This window comes from Solanum tuberosum, unplaced genomic scaffold, assembly GCF_000226075.1.
Source record: "Solanum tuberosum cultivar DM 1-3 516 R44 unplaced genomic scaffold, SolTub_3.0 scf00120, whole genome shotgun sequence".
Lineage (NCBI taxonomy): Eukaryota > Viridiplantae > Streptophyta > Magnoliopsida > Solanales > Solanaceae > Solanum > Solanum tuberosum.
In genome coordinates this window covers 145,510-155,275 of record NW_006239047.1, presented here as the reverse complement: position 1 = coordinate 155,275, position 9,766 = coordinate 145,510, and the positions used below count along the sequence as shown (strand labels likewise).

Genomic DNA, 9,766 nt, shown 5'->3' with positions numbered 1-9,766 from the left:
GTTTATTTTTAACTTTTTTATGGTTGGAATATTGTCATATTTTTTGTATTTTATTGTGATCATTGCAAAACAGTTAGGTTAATATTTCTATTTAGATATTTATACTTTTACTTGAAAAAAAACTTAATAAATATTATAAAGATAATTTTATTTGTGGATTTGATTAACAAGTAGTAACATTAACACCATGTAATATTGTTTTGTCGATATTTATGATAATATTTTAAAATTACAATTTAATAATTATAAAAAAATATACAACTTTTAAAAAAGTGGGCTGGCCCGGCAAACCTGTAGCCCACGTACTTGTGGGTTGGGCCGACCGTTTTTTGGCCCACATCAAAAATGGGCTAGCTTGGCCTGACCCGTAAAATGTCAAAGCCTGTATGGGTTAGCCCGGATGGAGTGGGCTAGCCCATATTGACAGCTCTATTCCTTAGGGGTTTCTTTTTCCCAAGATCTTTGTGAGCAAGATCCTGATGTTCTTGTTCAATAATTTCAACCAAACGTGTTCTTAAGTGGCTGCCAATTCAAAGGCTAAAGAGGAACACATTGTTCGTTGATGTTTTATCCGTGAAAGAATTTCCTAAAGATATTTTTCTTCAAGTTTTGCCAACTCATCTTTATACTCATCCCATGTTTGGACTTGTAAGTGGTAAGGATAGTTGGAAAGGTTTGGACTTTGTGTTTGACAAAGTTCGAATTGGTGAAGGGAAATCAAAAGCTGACAAGTTTCTTGATATTTTTGAGAAAAAAAGGGTGTAGGATGGTAGCAATGACATGTGCTGAGCATGATAAGCATTCTGCAGTTGGGTTTGGAGACCACTCCTATTAATACTAAAGGGTATGAGACTTTGTTAAATTTAGTGGAGAATACTACTAATGATAGCTTTGACTTGTACTATGGGCTCTTTATGCACAATAAAAATTCTGTGGAGGAGTTGGAAAGACTTGAATTGGCTTTTGATGCTTTGAAGAAGAAGCTATTTGGGCATTCACATGATCTGATGAGGAGCCACTTGTTTGGGAAGCCAGAGAAAGCAGAACAGAGGCGAGACTTAACCAAGTTGCGCAGGAATGATCTTGCACTGCCATCCCCTTCATCGGATGATGTTAAATCTCACAACGACTGAGGGAATTCTGAGTCTTTGTTGGTGACCTCTAACTTTGGGATTGGGATTCAAAGGATGTATTATTAACACAATCTTAAATATGGCAATTCAATGTAACTATGCTATAAAAAAAAAAGTCCTGATGTGATTAGTTTAATTTATCTTTGTGCTTTAGTTATTGGTTTTCACTCTTCAGTCACCAACACATTTTGACCATTAGTTCTCTCCTCCTAAAGAGATTATATAATTATAGTATCAATATTTTGAGGCATACAACAAGAAACGTATGTGATATAGTTGATCCTTACATAATGAGAATTGCATTATTTCCTCATGAGTTTGAGACTTCTGTACCAAGAAAAATTCTTCAGCACACATCACTATATTACAATCAGACATATGGACAGGTTTGTCCCTCTTGTGTTTGGTTTTATAAGTTTTTCTCTTCTGTTTTCATTAAGAAAAATAATCAGTCTTTTCTAAGTTCTCTTTGAGAAAAATAATCAGTTAGAGAGTTGAATTATTTTGGAACAATAAACACGGGAACAAAATGAAAAAATCCCATTGGACAATTATAATTTACAACAGGAAATATGTAATTGAAATAAACAAAAGTAGATTCCGGCCGATTATAGCTGCTAATCATTTTATTCCTTAGAGTTACGTGCCAATCCAGTTTATCGATGACGTTTCTGCCAATGAAGACATGCTTTGTAGGAATATTGACAATGCTTATGTACGTAGTATTTCTTTTCAGATGGTCAGCTAATTACTATCAAGTTGAGGGATGCAATGGTTAAATCTAAAATTATAGAAATACTAGTGTTTAAGTTCAACATGATGAGAACTATAGATTACACCCCAAAATATCTAGAAGACTGTATGGACATCAGGAACTATAGAATATTGAAGTTGTCAAGAAAGTGATCAAAACAATGTAACTATTTTACTTCCAACACAAACAGAACAAGTTTCATGTCAAATATTCCGTCTCATTCTGCTATACAGACACAACAGTTGAATTCATTTTATAAAATTGTGTTTGGAGGCTATTAGTTTCGGTAGATTGAGTCCTATGAATTTTGTGTGTATTCGTAGATTGACTGATAAGAAAAGGTTCCTCTTTCTTGTAGCTTTCTTTTGTCCTTAACTAAAAAGTTTAAATAGAAAATGACTGTACAAATCAACAAAATAAATTGAACAGTCAAGTATATTGTTACTTACTTGGTCAACAAAAAAATATTGGTCATTCAGTTGAAACGGGTGATGTCGTAAGTGGGACATGTGATTGTTGAGCAGCAAAGAACTCTTGCATTTTCCTTATTTCTCTTCATCTCATCTTCTAAGGTAGACAAACGATTGTTCAAGGATTTGTTCTCTTCATTCAAGGATTTGTTATCCCCTCGAGTTGAACATAGCGCGGACAATAAGTCAGCCTTCATTCAAGGATTTGTTATCCTCTCTTCTAGCTAAGGCGCTTGCTTTTCACTATCGACTTGCTTAAGGGCAGATGAACATTACAAGTATGCTTCATTTAGCTTCTCACTTTAAGTGACAAAGCACTCCCTTCTTACAACTTGCTTTGACATTTAAGCTCATATAACTATGGCATCTAGTCCCTTTAAGTTCTGGAATATCGCACACAAAGAACAACCAGATAAGTTGAAAAACGTTGCTAATGTAGAGAGTTCATCTTTGAGTGCATTTGGAATGGTTCCACAAATTTCTAATGGTGGTCTTGATACACTTCATTCCATTGGTTCGATCTTTCAGTATTGGACTTACCCAATTAGTTCGAAAAGGATACATCTTCGTTGCTTTCCGTTGATTAGATTGTTGACTTTTTTATATATTTTTTGGTTGTTCATCTTTTCTGATACATATTGGTTCAAATTTTTAATGTATCTCGTTGATTTTGTTTCTTAAACTAATGTATACTGTCTTCATTTCAACAATATGATACATTACAATTCTATCATGCACAATATATCGTGTTCAAATGTTAGTTTTGATACATAACCTTAATTAGTATTGATACTTGATGCAAAAATTCTACCAAATATATTATTTATCATGTATCAACCTTTTCATCTACAAATTTCTGATACATATGGATTCTGCTCTCAAACAAAATAAGTTACATAAATAATAATGTATTATGCACTAATATTTTAGGCATGATACGTAAATTCGAATTTATACTAAATGTATTTGATACATAACAGTTACCAAACAATAATGTATCTGTCTCAAACCTAACATCTTATGGGCAACAATTTCTTATTTAATGTATCTCATAGAAATACAACACTTATCAATTTAAACAAGATACATAAATAGTAATATACTGATAAATCTATCAATCTCGAAAATAGTTTCGGTATAATCGACTTTGATTCTACCTTCGGCTTTTATTAGGACATAGGATATATAGATCCTTTTTGAGTAACGACACGGTGAATGACAGTTGTTATAGAGAAAACCTGAAAGATGCAGCAATATCTTGTTAACAAAATTGAAAGGATCTTCAATTAACAGGAGAAGAAATTTAAAATCCATCACTTATGTATCATTCATAACTCACCTTGCTTTTCCAGATTCCTTAATGTATTCATCATGTATCAACTATTGTTTTCGACTTTTTTCAATCTATTACAATTTGGGTGAGAATTGAAAGAAGAAAACTTGAATTGTTTGAAGCTAGACGGATTTTGAATTGAAGCTGGGAGGATTTGGAAGAGAATTGAGAGAAGAAAAATTGAATTTTGATTTGATTGAATCTGTTAAGATTTGGGAGAGATTGAAATCAACTAGATTAGCGTAATTTAGGAAACTCACATTCAATTTTATATTCTCTTTCCTTTAAAAGTGTAACTGAATTTGCTTTAATATTTACTTTCCTTTAAAAGTGTAACTGAATTTGTTTTAATATATCAAATTTGATGTATCCGACTTGTTTGCTATGTATCCGGATAGCACTGATTTTGAGGGATTTTTGTAAATTAAAAAAGAGTAAGGATATAATGTAATTTAGGTCATTACACTATGGAATTTATGTAAGTTATATTATGAAATTTGTCTGTGCGCGCATGAGCCCAAAGGCCCAATATATATGACTGTGACAATATTTGGGAATACTTGTAAGGCAACAGTTGGAAAAGCAGCATAAAGGTAGTTGTTGAAGAACATTTCATTGTAAAAGACTGCTAACATATGTACACACATTCTATACACATTACATTTATGATTGCCTAGTCTATGCATGTATTTACATATTTACAGAAGCTGATATCACAAAAGGCGAAATAGTAAATGCACAGTCAATGCATGTATTTACATATATTTATCGAAGCTGGTATTACAAAAGGCGAAATAGTAAAGCAGCCTGTTACTCAATGACAATCATCTTGATATTCTTAATTATCGTTGTAACTTTGTGATGTGTGTGTAATCGTTTAAAATTTATTAAATATAAATTTATAAAGTGTTTCGGATTATATTAAATTCATGAATATATTAGTCCAAATAAATACTATGAATTAATATAATTGAGTTGGTTATGTAAATTCAATGAATATGAATTTAATTAGGATAAATTAGCTAGCTAGTCAAAATCTCTAACATAATTATTAAAAACATCTAAACTTTAAAATAATTATTAAAAATGTCAATATTTTAGCAAATAAAATGTATTCTAATATAATTTATTTACCTTCCTTTTATTTCTCAACTTGAACCCACTTTTTTACTCCATTAATACGTGTGAAAGGAAAAAAACAAAGACCCCACTACCCACTTTTCTCTCTCTAAATTTTTTACCCAAATTCTATCCTTTCTCTTTCTCTCTCTCACAATTTCTTTAATTATTCCATATCCTCAAATAACTTAAACCTTGTCTTTTCTAAATCAAACTCCATTTTTCTAAGAAATCTTAGAAATCATTCAAAAGATTTTCAACCTTTGTCGAATTGAATTCGACTGATTTGCAATTGTTTCATCAGGGAAGAAAATTTTGAAATAATTGATTGGGATTTCGAAAGTGAATTCGATTTATTTCATTGAACTTTGAGATTGTCAGTGAGATACAAAAACGATCGGGTATTCATTAACGGTTGATTCTTTAATTTTCTTAGAAGTGATTAGAAAATGACTATTGAGAAAGTGATTCAAAAATGGATCTGGATCGTATTTTGTATGTTGGATCTTCACATGAAGATCTTCATAAGTTACTATCTGAATGTTGAATTTAAAGGTTAGACAGTCACTGATGTATTCAATTTAGGAGTTTCAGATCAATATCTCATCCAAGACACTTTGTTGGACGGCATCAACAACTCTAGTTATCTCTTCAAGGAATTGAAATATTTTTGCATCTTTCTCATATGCATAAGGACCCAAAGGAGATGAAAGTACAGAATGATCAGTCATATTTCAAAGTAAAAAAAATAATACTTTTTTTAATCTGTAATCCATTTGGGATACAAACAATGAATGACTGAATTATTTTGATTTTTTTTTGTATGTTAGATGCTTGGAATACAAAATAATTTGGAAACTTATTTAGTAGATGTTCTATAAATTAAACATTGAGTGTAATATATTTTTGGAATACATAACATATAAGAAATACATCTTTTGTCATGAAATACTTTTTTTGGAAATACAAATTTTGATTGACCCTATGATTTTAAATTTATATATTTGATGACTGGAATACATATTTTGTTGAAATATTAAGAAATAAAATACGTTTTTGAAAAATATACAAACCAACTGAATGAACACGAGCTTACATAAGTATTTGGATACAAATATATTTCTTAAATAATTACAAATCCATTTGGTATACCTATTGGAATGAATACAAAATAATAAAGAAATACAAATGTCATTATACAAACCCAAACATTAAATCCATAATGAATACAAATACACATATCATACATATTGAAAATGAATACAATAAATTACTTTTGAAATTGTAACTGTTGAGAATTTTAAGTGATTTGTTCTTTTTTTTTTAAAAAAAAATTCTCTCCCGTGATTTTCTCCTTTTTGTTATTAAATAATTGTATTCTTTCAAATAAAAAAAAAACATAAATCAGAAGAATAACAAACTAAAATATTGACATTTTTAATAAATATTGAAAATGTTGATAAGAGATCCCATTAAATGCTAAAATATTGACATTTTGAAAATTTTCCCATTTAATTAAAGTCCATTTGGGTGCCATGTGATAAATGACGTAGCATGTCAAGTCAAACAAGAAGCCAATAGGATCATGACAAAATGACAAGCCTGCTCCATAAAGCCCATATGTCAAGTCACTTAAATCTGATTGGCCAAAAGAAATCATGTTCCAATCACGACTCCTTTATTCTAAAACTATAAATATGGGTCCTCATAATTCAGAAAAGGAACCGAAAAATTCTAAACAAGAAGCTAGAGAAAGCCTGTGGTACAAACACCATAAAATTCTCTATAAGCTACAAGTTTAAGAATTTACGAGCCCTTGAATTCAAGTAAAAGTCAAGATCAAGATAAAGATAAAGTTCAAGTTCAAGTTCATCGAAGATTCATGAACAAGCTTTAAAGCTCTTGAATTCAAGATCAAGTTCAAGACAAATTCAAGATCAAGATCAAGATCAAGAGCCCTTAAATTATATCTGAAAAGACGAATTTAGAGGAATCATAAAGATTGTAACGCTCACACTTTGAAATAATAAACATGATTATTGTGATACTTTTCCGTTATTGATTATTGTTTTTTCTCGAAATGAATTTTATTGTTTACAAATTCTGGCACGCCCAGTGGGACAATCTCTACCTTGTTATACCCCATTTTAACCGAGGTCAAATTAGTGTACAACATATTGGTGATTTCTAAATTAATTAACTTAAGAAGTCGCCACCTAACTATTACAAGGGTGAGTTAGGACAACTAATTTTTCAAATTAACTCCATTTCATGGTCTTCTAACCAATTAGAGATTCTAAGATAAGAGTTCAATTAATCCTAAAAGGAAGGGGTAAGGCATCCTTTAAGATCCATACTAGAACGGTTAACCGACCTGACTTAAGTTAATTGAAAGAAAATCTTATAAGATATGAAGTAATAATTTATATAAATATAAAGTAGCTAGTATTTAAAGTATATTATATGTCCTAATATGAGAAAGAGATCTTTAAAATTAGTATTAATCAAAATTTTGAGAAAACAATGATCGCATTGAAATAAATCAAAAGAAACTTGAGTTTAAAAACTGACTTTGATAATAAAACGAAATCATTAACAAATAAACTAAACTCAAGGTGAAAATATGATATTATTTTTGTGAAGAAATAATGTCCCTTGGTTAGGACTTCACTTAAAAAAAAAGCCATTTTATTAAGAATATATTCAATTATTGATAAGTTTTTTTTTTTTTTTTAAAAAAAGGTTGTTGTCAAATTGAAAGAGTATTGATATCACATTCTCCGAATAGTGGCTATTATAGCCATAGAGGAACTCTGATATACGCAGCCTCAGAATGTTTAGTGTATGGGATTCACGGTAGAGCCGTTGATATTTGGGCACTTGGCTGCATTGTGGTGGAGATCAGAGGCGTATCCAGGATTTCGGCTAGATGGGTGCACAATTACGAAAAAATGTATCCTAAATATAAATTTGATCGATTTGACTTATAGTTTGTAATATGAACCATTAAAGTTTAAAAATTATAGGTCAAAAATATATAATACTACTAGTTTTAAATTTTAATATACACATTTGATTTAATTATATAAAAAATTTACAATGCTAAATTTTTTAGGAATTTTCAATGTAACACACTTGAAAATTTTGAAAGAATAAAGGAAAAAAACAAAAGAAAAATTAGTTGAAACGACAAAAGTGTAACTGATAACCACTTGAAAAAGTGTTACTCAAAGAGACAAGATAGATATAAGATTTAAATTTCTATCTCTCACTTAGAGAAGTGCACTCAATCATCATCGCATTATTATATGATACTTTGAACATGGTTTCACACATCTATATTTAAATATTTTTTAAAAATATAACACTACTATATATGATCTAGAGAGGGGAGCATGGGTTCACGTGAAACCACGGCACCCCCTCTAGATACGCCTCTGGTGGAGATGCTTACTGGGAAGCGGTTATGGCATGTACATAAAAACAAGGATGAATTAATGTTCATGATTGCGCATCAAAAACCAGAGATTCCAAAAAATATATCAGATGAAGCGAAGGACTTTTTAAGCAAGTGTTTGGAAAAGGATAGCTGTTTGAGATATACTGCTAATTTGTTGCTTGATCATCCATTCATCAAGAACAGTTGCTATAAGAAGCTGATGGAAGATCGCTTCATGTATCCTTGCGTTAGTCTAGGATGCAGAGATTGGATTTCTTCAGAGCACTTGTTTTCGACAATCAGTCCTCGTGACTGCAACTTGAGAGGATCAATGTCTGATATGTAAGAGGGGCCTCGGATTGAATTTGAGAGACTTACATGTATATTAACTCGTGAATCTCTAACAAAATTGATTGATAGCTTAGTGGTAATGAATGGGTCGTGGAAATGCTTAATAATTTGTTGTTCTTTTAATTCGATGAAGTTCTGCTTCTGATCTGCAAGAAGGACATTTTTTGGGATTAACTTTTTCTACCAATTGGAGGCCTTCTTCCAGTTATGTTTAAATTTATATTTGAAGTTATAAATTTTCATTTTATAGGTTTTAATGTGATCTTCTTTATGCAATTGTAGTTGGTTTGATGAAATGAAGAGTGTAAGGTAGATATGGCTTTTGATAATGTTGACTTCTACCTATAATTTTAAGTCAAGGGCATCAACAATCCAAACATCAATTTTTTCACCAAATTTGGTGTCAACACTATTTTTGGTGTAATCAACTCCAATCCACTGCGCCAAATTTTGCATCAAAAAGGAATATTTTTCTTTCTCTTCATTATTATATTATTATTTCTTATTTCATTTATATTTTCTTATTTCATAAAACAAATTCTTTCTAAATCATTCACCATATATAATTCATGGTGAATGTCAATTACTACTTTGTTGAATGTTTATTATTTTCAGTTATTTTTAAGTACATTGTATTATTTGTTTAAAAATTTATATGTTTGCATTTTTAATTTTTGTGAAGGTTAATTGTAGTTATATCCAATTATAATTTATAATAGAATTAACATAAATTTAATTTAAAAAAAAAGTCATATATAGAAAAATTAATTTATAAAAAAGCTAAATTTTATATCTAAAATTAATATTATAAAAATATTACATAAATAATAATTAAATATACGAGATTTAATTAAAACATACAATTTATATAATGTTTAATTAAAAGTTTGTATAATGAAATTGTCACTCCCCGAGCCTACACCATGGGCGAGACTGACAGTCGAGAACCATTGCTGGCCCCAAGTGAACTCTTGGCCTGACTTACTTACTCAGCGGAAGACTTAAACACAAGAGATATAGCTCATGCAATAACTTAGCCAAAAATGGCATCTCAAGTCTTAAACGTATACAACTGAAATGAATAAGACTAAAGAACTAATACTATCTGTCTATGAAGCTTCTAAAACAAAGAGGGATGTCGGGACAGGACCCCTGATCATCCTAACA

The 9,766-nt window shown here is 30.4% G+C and overlaps 1 pseudogene; it reads left to right on the top strand.

The window, feature by feature from the left end:
• LOC107061184 (arogenate dehydrogenase 2, chloroplastic-like) overlaps positions 1–1,139 on the top strand; it is a 1,986-nt pseudogene extending 847 nt beyond the window's left edge.
• The last annotated feature ends 8,627 nt before the right edge of the window (positions 1,140–9,766 follow it).